This window comes from Megascapheus bottae, chromosome 1 (assembly GCF_031878675.1).
Source record: "Megascapheus bottae isolate mThoBot1 chromosome 1, mThoBot2.hap1, whole genome shotgun sequence".
Taxonomy (NCBI): Eukaryota; Metazoa; Chordata; class Mammalia; order Rodentia; family Geomyidae; genus Megascapheus; species Megascapheus bottae.
In genome coordinates, this window is record NC_143509.1 from 37,008,522 (window position 1) to 37,024,806 (window position 16,285).

Genomic DNA, 16,285 nt, shown 5'->3' on the forward strand with positions numbered 1-16,285 from the left:
TCGCTTTGTTCTGACAAGTTTGGCAGAGACATTCCCATTTTCCTACAGAACTTTTTTCCCCCTAGTACTGGGGCTTGAACTCAGGCCCAGAGTGTTGTCCTTGAGCTTTCTCAAGAGTTGCTTTCTGCCACTTGAGACAGTACCATGTCCTACTTTTTCTGTGGACATCATACTGAGGAATCAATCGAACCTAGGGATTTGCGCATGCTAGGCAGACACTCTACCACTAGGCCATACTGCTGGCTCTAGAAATTTATTGATTACAGTAGAGATGTCTTACTGTTACTGGGTTGAAAATACCAGAACGTTTATCGTCTCATGGTCAACCATATGGCTCAGTTTGAATCAATACAGCATTGAAGTTTCCTGACCAGCTTCCCAGGTAATGGGAAAAAACAAGAAGAATAGTTGAATTTTCCTTGTATTAAAGCTGCAAATATATGAAGTGCTTTTCTACAAATCTGGGGAGTTTTGTAAATTTGCTAGTCAAGGGGAAAGTATAAGATTATTGATACATTTCCCAGTTGAGTGATATGACATTTATTATTGTATTTATTAGTGGTATCAATCTTCTCAGCATCTTTACACCAGTTGTAATATCCATTAGTTAATAAACCTCTTTTATTGTGTTTGTTCACAATATGGAGAGTATTATATTACAAGTTGCTTGCACTTAGTAATGCAGTGTATTATAATGCCTCCCTCTGAACTGTTTCTTTACCTAAGGTGTGATGGCAAAGAGCTACAGTCACCATTCTCTCACTAAAATATTTACCTTCACTAAAATATTAATAGTGCATCCCACCTTTGAGGAACATCCAAGACAAGGTGCTATGACCTCTGCAAAGTCATTAATTGGTCCACGGAAGATCAGTTAATTACTTAATGTAATATGCCATTATTTGGTTATATTTAACCATTGATTTAAAGTCCATTTTCTGTAAAGTTGCATGTTCATTAGTAGTGTTGTCCTAGGGCTTAAACTCAGGTCCTGAGAGTGGTCTCTGAGCATTTTTGCTCAAGGATAATGCTCTATGCTCTATAACTTGAGCCACAGTTCTACTTCCAGGTTTTTGATGGTTAACTGGAAATAAGACTCTGCTAAACTCTCCTGCCTAGATTGGCTTTGAATCATGACACTCAGATCTCTGTCTCCTGTGTAGCTAGGATTATAGGTGTGAGCCATTGATACCTGGCTCATTAATAGATTTTTATCAAAAAAGATTCAAATGATTTCTATTTAGTAGACAAAATGACCTCAAAGGTTATGGTTTTATTGCTCTTCAGGATATACCAACCACTTCTGTTAATCACCAGTCTGTCTCACTCAAATATTTTTTTCTCCCACACCTGTATAAGTCATTCTTCTTCTCCATATCTTTGTTTAGTAAGTCCTTTCAAACAATATTCATCTTTCCCGCATTCTCTAATTATATGTTTGTATGAATTATATATTGTATCTTTAAGTTATACTTGGGTAACTTTATATACATACACAAGAAATTATGTGAATATGTAAAACTTTTTCCTTAAAAGTAATCAGTCAAGGAAGCAATCACTAATTAGTTTAAACAAATGAAAACTTTCTATCAATCTGTTTTAGTATCCAGCATTACTTCAAAGGCATACCTTGTCTTATTATCTAAAATGTTTATTTTCCTAGTAACATGTTAAGGAATTGTCTTGGGTTCAAGGTAACAGATGGAGGGTCCTTAAGGCATGCTATCTTAGAAGTGCAATTTATAGAATCCATGAAGCAGTCACCTTTATTCAGTGAGTTTTTCAAAAGAATTTGATTATCATGACTTGCACAAGAAAACCCAAATTCCTTTCCACTTCTTCAAACACAACTTGGCCCATAACTGGAATTGAGTTCATTTGTTAAAACAAGTAGCAGTGCTTTTTATTACACTAATTAACATAGAATTCTACGCAGACTTTTTGTCATTATTTTGGCTGTTGTTTTTTTCCAATGTGATTATTGTGTGTTTGTGTATGTGCCAGTCCTGGGGATTGAACTCAGGGCCTGGGCACCGTCTCAGAGTATTTTCCCCTAGGCTAGCCCACTACTACTTGGACCACAGCCCTATTTCCAGCTTTTTGGTGATAATTGGAGATACAAGTCTCAAGGACTTTCCTATTCAGGCTAGCTTGAAACTTCAATCCTCAGATCTCACCCCCTATGTAATCCTGATAAGGATTACAGGCATGAGTTACCACCAGCTGGCTCCCATGTGACTGCTTTTGTTAAAAGCATTTGGAATAGGTTAATAATGTTTGACAACTATAACTCCTCTGTATATCACCTTGACTATAAAATTAAATAAAAACTATTTGGAATATATGGTACATAATAAATGGAATTTTTTAAAAGTCAAAATAATAGAAAATATGCTTAATGGTAAAAAAAACCAATTACCTTTGCCATTGCCATCTCTCTTCTCATAGGTACAGCGATGAACTTTAAAAACATCTGAGTACTGGTGGCTCATACCTCTCATCTCATCTACTCTGGAGGCTGAGATGTGAGGATTGTGATTCAAAGCCAATCTGGCCTATGTTTGAGAGACTCACCTTGAATTCAAAAATCTGTAAGTGAGACTCAGGGGTTAGAATGTAAAAAAAGAAAGACTCCAAGCTCTAGTTATGGCACAAAGAGAGAGAGAGCGAGAGAGCGAGAGAGAGAGCGAGAGAGCGAGAGAGAGAGAGAGAGAGAGAGAGAGAGAGAGAGAGAGAGAGAGACAGACAGAGAGAGAGAGACAGACAGAGAGAGAGACAGACAGAGAGAGAGAGAGAGGAGGAAGGAAATTCACCTTCTAGTAATAGAAATAGAACATAACAAGTACATAATGACAGTGCTATGTTAAAACAGGACTTATGTGCTGTGCAAGAGGATTAATTCAGCCTTGGATGGTGTGGGTGATAAAATAATCAAAAAAGACCTTAAAAACTTGGCAATATTTGAACAGGTAATGCTAAATACAAGCCAGATTTTTTCTTTTTTTGTCAGTCATGGGCTTGAACTCAGGGCCTGGGAGCTGTCCCCAAGCTCTTCAGCTAAAGGCTAATGCTCTACCACTTTGAGTCACAGTGCCACTTCCACAGCACCATATCTGGTTTTCTGCTAGTTAATTGGAGATAAGAGTCTCATGGACTTTCATGCCCAGGCTGACTTTGAAGTGTGATCCTCAGATCTCAGCCTCCTGAGTAGCTAGGATTACAGGTGTGAATCATCAGCAGCAGGAGCCAGATCTTTTTCTTTTTATTATTATTCTGTATGAAAAACAGAATTTACAAATGTTAAAGGATAGAATTAACAAGTTTGTGATAGTCCATTCTTTAGTTTCTTCTATTACTTTGCCCTAGGGTCTTAGGATAAGTAATTGTACACTTTTGGTGTGTTCTTCTATCAGTTGGGCACACCCAGTTAGTTGAGAGCCTTTTGGTTCATCTGTTGTGGCAGTACTCTTCTCCCAATTTCCGTCATGGCATTCCCCTAGCTTTCTAACAGCATGACACCACTTTGAATTCTTCAAACAAAGGCTCAGAAACAGGCCTTCCATAGTCTGAATAGAAATAACTCCCTGACAATACAGCCTCCGCCTTTGAAAGCTCCTGCCAGTTTAGTTCATTTGCACATTTCACTCCCAATCTATTTATTCCAGTGTAATAGCTTAGTCATAGGGCTCTCATGTTAAATAAGAGCTCTTCAAATGTCAACCCTGAGAACTTCTCCCAGCTGACTTCCTACCCATTTATTTTCATTTGTTTACCAGTTTTTCAATCTTTCAGCTGGCTTTTCAACCATGAGATAGTATCCATATAGATGTCAATTTTTATTACGCTCCTAACTAATTTTCAAGAGTTACTCAAGATGTTTTTATGAAGTCCTTATACACCTGATACTCTCTTATTCCTTGTTCCTTAGTGGTATAATGCTCTAGAAATGACCTATCAAGTGCGATGAAGCTCTTAGCACTTAAGCAACAATTTATTTCTCAACACAAGTCTGTACAACTGAGACTACAATGACACTTAGTGGTCAAGTCAGAAATTTTGGCTAGCTTAATGAGTCACAGTTATTTCTTGCCAATTGTAGTGACTACTTGGGGCATATATCCAAATTTTTCACTAGTCTGGGAACTACATGAAATATGATATTTATTGTCAGCCTAACTTGAAGAGGTCTCAAGTATAGACTCACAGTGTATCACCTCTTGAAGTGTCTGTTTTGATGTAAGAATGAGAAAAGCTTTTTCAGCCAAATGGAGCTCAAGGTAGTTTTTTCTTCAATTGTTGGTCATGGGGCTTGAACTCTGGGTCTGGATACTGTCCCTGAGTTCTTCAGCTCAAGGATAGTGATCTACCCCTTTGAGCCACAGTGCCACTTCTGGTTTTCTGGTGGTTAATTGGAGAAAAGAGTCTCACAGACCTTCTTGCCTGGGCTGGCTTTGAACTGTGAGCCTCAGACTCCTGAGCAGCTAGGATTTCAGTTGTGAGCCACTGGTGCCTAGCTTAAGGTAGTTTTGTATTATAGAAATCTGGCAAATGTGCCTTAAGTCTACCAATTTCTTTGATAGCGCAAAATATAAAAGTGGTCCGCTAGCTGAATTACAACTCTTGATACTCCTAACTTCTTTTCTTGGCTTTATTTCTACTCTACTCTATTGTATTCTGCATTAACAAAATCTAATGTAGACATTTGTTGGCATTCACCAGGAATTGGTTCCAAGACTGCCTCATTCTACCTAAATCTGTGGATGCCCAGGTCCTTTTCTAGAATGCAATGGTAACTGATGCAATCTAAGCAAATATTCTTATACATTTAAAAGCACTTACACATTTCTTAGGATGCTAATGTAGTGCAAATTCTGGGCAACTATAGTTATACTGAGGGAATATTAACAAAGAAAGGAATATCTCTTTCTTAATATTTTGGACGCATCGATGGTTGACTGCCTAAGGAATCCATAGACATGGTAGGTCAACTATAGTGCTTATTTCACCTCACTTTGGTTTTGTTTTCTCTCTTGACTTGAATGTAAAATCATTAAAGGAATGAATTTCCTCCATGAGTGTTCAGTGTCCAAAAGAATGCCTCTCACTTGTTAACTGCATAATAGACATTAAAGGAGCAGATACATTAATACATGGTACAAAGTCTTTATTTCAAGTCACACTGGGAGAAATTCTCAGGGTTGCCATTTGGAGAGTTCTTACGTCATGTGAGAGTCCTTTATATTGTCTGCTGAGCTCGATCTAGTTTTTATTTGTTTCTTAGTGGTAATACACTGAGCTTTCTTTTTCCACATTTCTTATATCCTTTTGAATACTTCCTAAATGTGTCTTTCCTAAAAAGAATGTGTTTTGAATTGCTACATGAAGTTCATCGCCCCTCATTCTCAGTATGATGTTCATATTGTTCAATTTCTGAGAAGAGTAACTTGTAGGATCCCACTCCATGATTCAAAGGCCTCAATGTACTTCAGAACTGCTGGTCCATGCTACCTGCATTTCCTATTACTCCCACATCAACACTGCTATTTCTGCGGTAGGAGGAAAGCATTGCTTGGTTTTCAGGTTTGAGGAGAAAAATTCACAACACATAGTGGAACACTGGCTCTAGGCTTAGACTGTCAGAACTGAATTCTGAATTCCAACAGAGATTCAGGATCACCCTCTAGGTGACCTTAGCCAGATACCAAGACATTCTGATGCCTGATCTTTCTCTGTATAGGGAAGATAAACAATACCTTACTTACAGGTGGCTGTGTGAAGGAGATATAGTATGTGCCAAATAGATGATAGATGGTCTATCTTTTTAATAATGTTATTACCAATATTTTATCATTTCTCCTTCCTCCAATTTAGTACCTATCTAATGTGGGACTTTGCCATTTAGTCTAGAGTGCAAGTGCAACTACTTTGAGTTGGAACTGAATTTTACGTATGTTCATTCATTCAGCAAGCACTTATTGTAGTGGCATATACCAAGTGGAACACAAATTACAAGGTGAGCTCTTGTTCCTTCAAAACTGCTATTTGTGTCATTCACTAATTTCTTCAGCAAGCAGTTCTATATTTAGTGAGCACTGACTGTGTTTCAAGTGCAATTATTGAGATAAGAAATATATTCGAGAAAAAAGCAGATGGGATTATATTCTAGTGGGTAAGTACAATACTTAAATAACAAGCTAACAAAAAGTCAATTCATTTATACAAGTGTTTAGAATGGGCTAAGATATAAGTAAACCTAATGGGGCAAAGAAAAGGAGACCAAGATTACAAGGTAGATATTATTAAAGGCGGTAATGATTCTGTAACTTTCAGTAGGGTGGTAAAGGCAGGATTTCCTGGAGTTGTGACATTTGTGTGAAGAAGAAAGGTTAAGGAATGAAACACTTACATATCTAAAGGAAAAACATTTCAGTGGAGAGAATACCACTATCTAGAACAGAAGAGTAACATGTTCATCTTGGTGTCAGTTGCCAAGAATCTAGTTGTACTGTACCAGTAGCTGTGAGGACAGGATGGAAGTGGGTCATGGAGAATGGTGGGATGGAGTTCCTGGGAAATTAACCCAGGAGAAGGAGGAGGGAAGTCTTACGTTGGGCCCATGGCTTCTTTCCATCACACGAGCTGACTCTATAGGCCCTGGGCTGTTAAACTCAATAATCCTTACTTTGGGGGAAGTCTAAATAGCATAAGGCCTAACAATCTATCTCTATATTTTACATTCCAATGAGTACAATTTTTTTTAAAATTTCAGTGTTGTTTATACTCAACAAAAGAATGCTGCCACCAGGAATCAGAATTATAAGACTCCACTGACATGAAAAGGGAATTGCTGTTGTGACCTGCTAGCTAGTTTTCATGCCACTATTCACTAATGGTGAAAAGGGGGCAGGTGGAATGAGCTAGGCTGCTTGGGACAAGACATTCAAACTTTCAGTGATATTGGGGAACATGGATGAAATATAAAGGTTTGACCTATGGCATCTTCAGAAACAACCATAAAGAGAAAAAAAAGGTTATTTAAAACATTCTTCCACCAGTTTTCAAGTTTACTTGTTCAATATCTCTTGATGTTTAGTCAAACCACCAACTTGTGCTGAGGACTGAGTATGACCCCTTATCTCAATCAGATTTCCATGTACACAAAGGCTTTGTGGCTGATCTTGATGTTTTTTCTTCTTCTGTGTCATTTAGAGGCACATCATAGAGCCACTATTGGCCTTTCTAGATAATTGCATTTTATTATTTTCTTTTAGGGCATGCCTGACAATTATTAACATACTCAAAATGAGCTAATTGCTCTGATTGAAAGTAAGAACTATCCATATACAAACTGAGCCAAGTTTCCACATGAACAGTTGCCATCATGACTAAGTTAATGTTTATACTAATTCTTTTCTTCAATTTCTGCTTTCTGTTATCATAGAAAAGGCAACCAAAGTGGACTCATTTCAATGGGGTCAATTCACCTGTCATGCAGAAATTTCCCAATTTTTGACATTTTACCATGTTTCACATTTACATCTTCATATCATCTCATATGTAAAAAATTTAGGTGTTTTGAAGCTCCTAAAGATTTTAATAAGAGATTAATATAAAGTACTTCTTGTATAATTAATAGTACTTCAAGTACAATTTACTAAAATCTTAAATCTTTACTAATGTTTTCTCACATATCAATGTCACTTTATAATCATACCAAGATGTCATAAGTCATTTTGATCTCACCAGAACATATTGGAAACAGATTACTCTTTTCCAGAACATTCCGAACTTTATATCTATAGATTAGTTTTGCCTTTTCTTAAACTAAATGAACAGTGTATTATTTTTTCCATTTTTTTTATACAATGACATTTTTGAGGCTCATCTACACTGCTATGCTAGTAATTTTCTCTTTTAATCTTTTCCCAAAAGATTATCCAAATTTATTTATTTGAAGTTTGAGGCTATGATGAGATCAAACGTCTTCTCATAGTCTTCCTTTTCTTCTTTCTTTTCCTTTTCCTTTTGAGTTTGAATCTTGCTAAGAAAGTGCCAAGATGGCCAGAAACTTATTACATTGCTCAAGCTGGTCTTGAACTTGAAATCCTTTTACCTCCTCCCCACCTAGGTATTGAAATTACAAGTGTATAACATATACTCAGCTTTTTATTGATTAAAATAAGGTTCACAAGCATTCTCCTAGAGCAGGCTTTGAGTCATAATTCTCTTCATTTCTTCCCCTTGGATAGCTAAGAATGTAGGTGTGAGTCACTTCCCTAGCTATAGTAAATTTTAATTCAAAAATTCTATTTTGTTGTGTTGCTTTCCTTGACTGTACATCTAAGTGAACTCAGTAGTCTATGGGGTGCGTTGAAACATTTAGGAAACTTCCAAGTTACCTTTTATTTTATTATTATTATTTTTGGCCAGTCCTGGGGCATGAACTCAGAACTTTCTCAAGGCTCTAATACTTGAGCCACAGCACCACTTCTGGCTTTTTCTGTGTATGTGGTACCAAGGAATTGAACCTGGGTCTTCGTGCATGCTAGGTAAATACTCTATCACTAGGCCAAACTCCTGGCCCCAAGTTACCTTTTAAATTAATTTTTCTGTTATTCACTCTACCAGCAATGTAAGAAAGACCTAGATGCTCTGCATTCCTTCCTGAGCTTGATATGGTCAATTGTTTAAGCTTTAGTCACTGCAGAGAGATGTGTTTATGGTTTTTGCCCCTGAGGAAATGATCTTTTAAAAAACCATAGAAAAAGCAAAGTATCAAGGAAAAGTTCAATGTTTAGCTATATTTTCAATATATAGTATAAGTATATGATATATAATACATGTATTGTACTTAAATCTAAACAATGTATGTATTCCAAGTTTTTAAAATGACAATGAAAGAGTAATAGCATTATGTGATTTAAAAAATGCTTTAGTGAAGAATATTTACAAAGTAAAGAAATATTTTCATGAAAGGCAGTGTCTCCCAGAAGAAGCTTAACTGACAGAATAGAAGACTGAATTACAATTGCTTAACATGAATCTAGTTGTTTGATTTTGATTACTCTGCTTTCTCTACATGGAATGTTACACACGTTTTCTTTCTTCTGACTCCTATATACAGCACATGTACATTTCCTATGACAAATTTTCCCAACTATGACTTCGGAGATTGGCCCTACATAAAGTATCCTGTTCCATCCAAATGAAAGTCTGATGAGTTTCTTTTTCTAAGACTTGTGTTACTTTTTGCATAAAGTGAAAAACATGATCCAATTTTAGATTATGAGAAAGCAATGAATTTTAATACTTATTATAGTTGTCTGTATTTTAAAATTATTTCCAACTCATAATATTTTATGAACATGATAGTAGAATTATTTTATTTTAATAATTAAACAAATCCACTCTACTGTACTTAAATTCAATGGCTGTACAAATACAGAAAAAACATGCCTCTCCTTTAGTTCGCCATTATGTCCTGTGCTTTTATCGCTCACACTGAACCCATTTTTTTTTCAGAAATCTATTACCTAGCTAGATAATGACAATCTTGATGGCAGTGATTGTGTCTCATTTTCTATTCCCAGCTTTAGCACAAATTAACTGATAATAAGTGTTTGTGGAATCCTGAATTGTGTGAAGAAAATGAGAGAAAGTCACATAAGTGGCTTTCAAATCTCAATCCCTGAGATCAATGCCTATGTCTCTGGAGAGTTCTTCTTTAAGAGAAACTTCATGATGTACAGAGGAAGGACTCTCAGTCCTGGATATAGATGTAATATCTGATTAAGCACTAAGAAATAATCATAAAAGTATTTGTGAGACTATATGAATACTTGTGCACCAACATATTTAAAATGACTGTCTACTAAAAATATTTTATAGCTTTAATAAGCTATACTTATAAAATAATCAATAATTAAGAGATGTTTACTAGTTTCCCTATTATTGAAAAAGTTACATTTCTAGCCATAGCCTATAAAATCCAGGTCCTCTCTGCTCTTTGCTTGCTGTGAAGTACTGAGTGTCTGAGATGGAGAAAACTCAGTGTGGAAATTAGCCTTGTACACGCAATTTACACTGCCAGGCTAAGTGTTAATATATCTCCTCTTCAAACACAAGAGGATTGAAACAAGATTCCAGATTAAATTGTAAAATGGTTTTCCCATTGAGAAAGTTATTTGTGAGATCTATGAAAGCTAAAGCTTTTTCGCTCAGATAGAAAGTCATTTTTTCCAGCTTTCTTTTGAGCATTGCTTTAGTCAGGGAAAAAAAGTCTTGTAATGAAATTCTCTTTGCAGAATTATTCATGTCTGTATATTTGGCAGGTATAGAAGAGCCTCCATTGTAACTCAGAGGAGCCACAAGCAATGCTGACTCAGCACAAGGGGTTCCCAGAGGAAACCTTGGGCTTCCCTGGGTTTCCTTTTGTCAGTTATTTTGAAATTAAACACTGATCGTGCTTACTTACAAAGGTTCAGGCTGTTTTGAGTGTGTCAGCAGCAAGCCTTGGTCATATATTATAATAAAAATTAAACTGATAATGTTGCATTCCCCCTGATAATTTAAAACTATAAACTTAAAATTATCTAATTAAACAATATCAAATAGCAATAAACTGGGACCCAAACTCCAGTTATACAACTTGTCTGAAATTAAATCACTTATTAAGCCCACTCCAGGCCAAAGACAGCACTGGCTCTCTTTGTAAACATTCTCTACATAATTGAGGTTTCTTGGTTGTTTGTTGTTTTGAATAGTCTTCCATTTATTCTTTTCCTGCTTTGTTATACTAAGGATATCAGTTTCATATCCCTTCTTAACAGCCTGGGACTATTTGGAGAAATAAGAAAAGCTTAAGAGAAGCATTAGCAAACTATTAAGAGACGCTCAGCTGTTAAAAACAATAACTTAATGATAAGGTTTATTATACATATTTATCATTTTGGAGAAATGTAGAAAAAGTTCTATCTACATTGAATAGTAAGAAATATTTAAATATGGTAAGAGACACTAGACATACTACTATCATTTTCTGGTTTTGCATTGATACTTGCAGGGCTCGGGGCATTGTCCCTTAGCTTTTTGCTCAAGGCTGATTCTTTACCACTTGAACCACAGCTCCACTTCTAGCTTTTTGGTGAGTAACTAAAGATAAGAGTTTCACAGACTTTCCAGCTTGATTTTATGCTAACTACTTGGAGAAGAAAATCCCAGAAACTTTTCTGGCCTGGCTGGCTTGGAAGCTCAATCCTTCAGGTTTTAGACTCCTGAGTAGTTATAATTACAGACAGGAATCACATGTGTCCATCTGCTTTTCAGTTACTTTTGACAGCCTGTCACTTTATGATATTTCCTCCCTCCCTCCCTCCTTCCCTCCCTCCCTCCTTCCTCCCCCCTCTCTCTTTCTTCTTCTTCCTCCTCTTCTTCTTCTTCTTCTTCTTCTTCTTCTTCTTCTTCTTCTTCTTCTTCTTCTTCTTCTTCTTCTTCTTCTGTCATCACCGTCATCATCACCATCATCATCATCATCATCATCATCAGCATCCTTTTTGGCTTAGGCTAGTCTGGGACCATGGTCTTTCTACCTATGTCTCTCATAGATGAGACCATAGGCCAGCACCACTACATTTGCTTGTTGGTTGAGATAGAGTCTTGCTAACTTTTTTTCCCAAATGGCCTATAATTATAATCTCCCTAAGCTCTGTCTCTAGTACTAGTGGTATGATCCATTTTGCATCTAATAAAATGTTGTTGGTACTACTAAACTTTAGTTTCCACATTTATTTAATGAATATAATGCTTTGATTTTTTTTTTACATTTTTCATAGTTATATTGGTGGTAGGGCTTAAGAGAAGTATCTGTCTGGAAGGACATTCCTTTCTTCCAGCCTGTATCTTCAGTGACGTCTGGAAGGCCATAAAAGGGCTTCATATGAATGGCACAAGTTGAAAATAAAAGGACAGAGGAAGACAACTCAATCCAAAAGCAAATATATGAAGGCTGATCTAGCCAGATTGTCATTATGCAAACTGGACAATTACCAGATGCCCAGTGGGTACTATCAGTATGATTTAGGATGAATTTGTAAATAAGCATGAAAAACTTAAGTGTATATGTAAGCTAAGAAAAGAAATTTATAACACATGAAACAACTATGGTTCTTTTGTTTTTCCCTCTGCAGCTGAGAAAACAAGCCAACAACAACAAAAATTCAGTCAGAACTCCCTTGCAGACCTGAAGGTCGTCATCAACCACACAAATCTAATCATGTATGTTCACTACAACTGATGATTGCAGAGCACATGTGCCTCTAGGATTCGCCTAAAGCATCAGGTGGACCTTGATAGAAATCTCAACTGGTTTGAAAATACATTGCAGACAAATGCAAGATTTGTTGCTTTTGTTGGAAGAAAATGTTGGAAAGCCAATGTCAAAGCTTTGGTCATTGGTATCTCTCAGGTGAACCATATTAAAAGAGCTGGAATACCTCTCTCTGTTGGCGATCACTCCAATTTTTCCCAAGTTAGCATCCCTGGTCACTGTATATAAGTTACTGGGGCCAAACCTGATAAAAATCTGCTATCTCACTGGTGTCCAGATCTATTGCAATGACACCATTCATCTTAATGAGGGGTGAGGGTAGTGTGGTATGAGCATTGCGGTAATCAGAGGATGGATTCATTTTGTACCCGCAAAGATATTTCTTACTTTACCTAACTTGTACTTGGCCTCTTCAGGTGTAATGTGATGAGCAGTGAAACGACTCTTGCTGTCATAGATCAGAGGAAAATTATCCTCGTCTTGTAGATGAGGATGGCATCCCCAAAACCTTCAGGGAGGCTCTATACATTCCAGCTTTGACAACAATCTTTTTGTTGTTGTTGTTTATGTTCCTTTTAAAATTTTTATTTATTTTATTTTTCAATTGTATTTTTTGTTGGGGTAATGGATAGAGGGATTACAGTTACTTCGAACAATCTTAATGAAGCACTGCATGCAAAGCTTCTATACCGGGTCTCTTATCGAGGCATACTTGAGTCTGTTTCTGAGATAAACAATGAAAAGCAGACCTTATGTCAGTTGGTGGATACAAGTAGATGGATGAGGAACAAACACATCAATGTATTTGTTCAACATGCAGTGCTGTGCTACAAACATTAAGAGCATTTTCCTGATCTTTGACATCTGGTTAATCTTGATTGTGCTCCTGGGTGCAGCATTCAGCCTCTCACCATTTGCTTTCTCTCTGTTTTCCAGCCTATTTTTCACTTACTTAGCTCAAAACTTTTAGTCCTGATCTTAAGTCTTTTTGGTTCAGTTATCTTTCTACATTCAAAGATTCTGTACCTGAAGATACAGTCAACCTTGGAGAGAAATTATTGGTAGTTTTAAAGTCATATCTATAATGAATATAAACAGATTTTCCCTTATCATTAATTCCAAATAATTCAATATAAATATTTATGTGGCATTTAGTTTGTACTCTAAAGATAATAAAAGGAAGATGTGCACAGGCATGAAAATACTGTGCAATTTTATGTAGAGAATTTTGGAATCTGTGAACTGTGATATTCTCACACGTAAGGAGAAAATATTTTTGGTCATGTAGTACCTGCTGACTCAAATATTTTCAAGTTTCTTTGGTGGAGGGGGGGAGTTACTGGTCCTGGGGCCTGAAGTCGGGGCCTTAGTGCTGTCCCTGCATTTTTACTCAAGGCAAGCATTCAACCACTTGAGCCACAGCTTCACTTCTGTATTATTTGAAGTTAATTAGAGATACGAGTCTCATGGCTATTCCTGTCTGGGTTGGCTTCAAATTGTAAATCTAAGATCTCAGACTCTTGAATAGCTAGGATTTCAGGAATAAGCCATTGGTGTATAGCCAAACATTTTCTTTTTTTCTTCTTTTTATTTTTTTGACAGTCCTGGAGCTTGACCATTGTCTCTAGGCTTTCTCAAGGCTAGATTTCTACCACTTGAGCTACAGCCCCACTTCCAGCTTTTTAAAAAAGATATGTGGTACCAAGGGCCAAACTTGTGGCCTTAAACGTTTGCTTTTTAACTAAAAGGAAATGTATTATAATTCTATGTCTGGTATATCCACTCCTCTTCTTGAGAATTATTTCCTGCAAATATATTCTAAGAGTTAAAGGAACCTCAATTCTCATCCCATATTATCTTGTGTGAATGCTGAGAGCTTCCTCCACCCTAACACCCACCCTGTGTTGTATTGTCTGTGTGGGAGATAGTCTCATCCGCTTGATTCTAAGATCCATAGGTACTGAGAAGAGTGGATAGGGCAGGGCTCTTCTTCAATTTTAGCTACTCAGGAATCAGCTAAAATTAGTATGTCTCTATCACTAGAAACAAGTGGAATGTGACAGCATACCCTTGTCCTCTCAGCTGTGCCATATAGATGGGAAGATCACAGTCAGGAATTGTTGTTGTTGTTGTCCTTGGCAAAAATGAAAACAAGTAAAGCCAAAAAAGGTCTGTGAACATAGGCTCAAATGGTAGAGCCCTCAGTTGAAGCCCCCAGCACCACAAAGGAAAGGAAAGGAATGGCGAAAGGGAAAGGGAAAGAAAAAGAAAAGGAAAAGGAAAAAGAAAGGGAGGCAAGGACACAGGAAGGAAGGGAAGAAGGAAGAAAGGACTACTAGAGACTGCTATGTGACAGAGTGTAAGAAATGGGGGGGAAAGCAGGTGCAGGTGGCTTGCACCTGTAATTCTGGCTACTCGGAGGCTGACATCTGAGGATCATGGTTCAAGCCATCTCAGGCAAAAAGTCCAGGAGACTCTTATCTCCAATTAACCACCAGAAACCCACAGTGGCACTGTGGCTCAAGTGGTAGAGTGCTAGCATTGAACTGAACAGCTCAGGGACAGCCCCCAGGCCCAGAGTTCAAGCCCCATGACTACAAAAAAAATTGGGGAATCCTCTACCTCAATGCTTTATAGATTTCCTTTGAAACTAGACAAACTATTTTTAAATAACAATTCACCCTGTCCTGATACTTCTGTAGCATTTAGTAAACCAAACTTTTGAAAACAATGAAAGAGCAATATTCAGCAGATCATATGCCTTCTGTGGTTACGCTATAAAGTAGCTATAAAGTTGAAATATTCTCAGTTTCTATATTATATTAATCAGGAGTTCTGGGGCCTCAGATTAAGTAGCTTTGCTCAATGTTTCAGTTTACCTGGAGATATGGTTTAAGTTGCTTCTGAGAGGAGATGGTAATGTCTGTGTTGTCAACTGAAGAGTATTGCTCATTACAGGAGCCACATGTGCCATCTATTTCCTAATTGCCAGGTCTAAACCTGCTGGGATTGAACCAGGCCTCACACACATTTGGCGAGTGCTCTATGACCTAGCTACATCCTCAGTCATAATAGCCATTCTTTTTAAAGTAAAAGGAAGTAGTCAATGTTAATTTTATCAATGTATTTTTTAAACCAATATAAATAACATGAGGCAGCCACATTATACAAATAATGGCATGGCATAATTTTTGCTTTTGTTTTTGTTAATAGCTTGGATTGTGCTAAACAAATGATATTATTTGGGCACAATATCATCCACTCCTGTATGTTGGGCCTTGGTGATATATCTAGATTATTGTATCTATTCTTGTTGAAGACACTAAGCACTAGTTTTTGTTATTTGCAGCCTGAAGCAGGCTAAGCAATTGCTCTTGGCTTTTCCATCAGTTGTGCAGTGAGCTGAAGATTCTTGCAGTAGAAGAGGGAGGTGGTAGCCAGGCAGTGCCTGCAGCTTGAGAACGTGATTGGAGAGAAATATATTGGTTTGTTGAGAGACACAAGGCAAGATAATACAGGTTATTTGAAAGGATTTACCACAAGAGGGCTGCTTGATGCACAAAAGGATCTGCATCAGTCAGTTGTCCACTGTTGGGATAAAATATCTTCAATAAACAATTGAAAGAGGCAAGGTTTATTTGTCTCACAGTTTAGGAGGTTTAGTCCATGCTTACTTGAACCTGTTCCCTCTAGGCTTGTAGCCCAATAGGACATTTTGACAATGGGGACATCTTTCTAACTGAAGTCAAGAAAGGTGGGAGGAGACAGGGAGACAGAAAGAAAGGGAGGGGAGAGGAGAGAGAGAGAGAGAGAGAGAGAGAGAGAGAGAGAGAGAGAGAGAGAGAGAGAGAGAGAGAGAGAGAGAGGGAGGGAGGGAGGGAGGGAGGGAGGGAGGGAGGGAGGGAGGGAGGGAGGGAGGGGAGGGACAGAGACAGAGACAGAGACAGACAGACAGACAGA

General features: G+C 37.4%; 1 pseudogene; it reads right to left on the reverse strand.

Annotated features, from left to right (window-relative positions):
* Window positions 1–12,325: 12,325 nt before the first annotated feature.
* LOC150068950 (small ribosomal subunit protein eS4 pseudogene) lies at window positions 12,326–16,039 on the reverse strand (annotated as a pseudogene).
* Window positions 16,040–16,285: the final 246 nt, after the last annotated feature.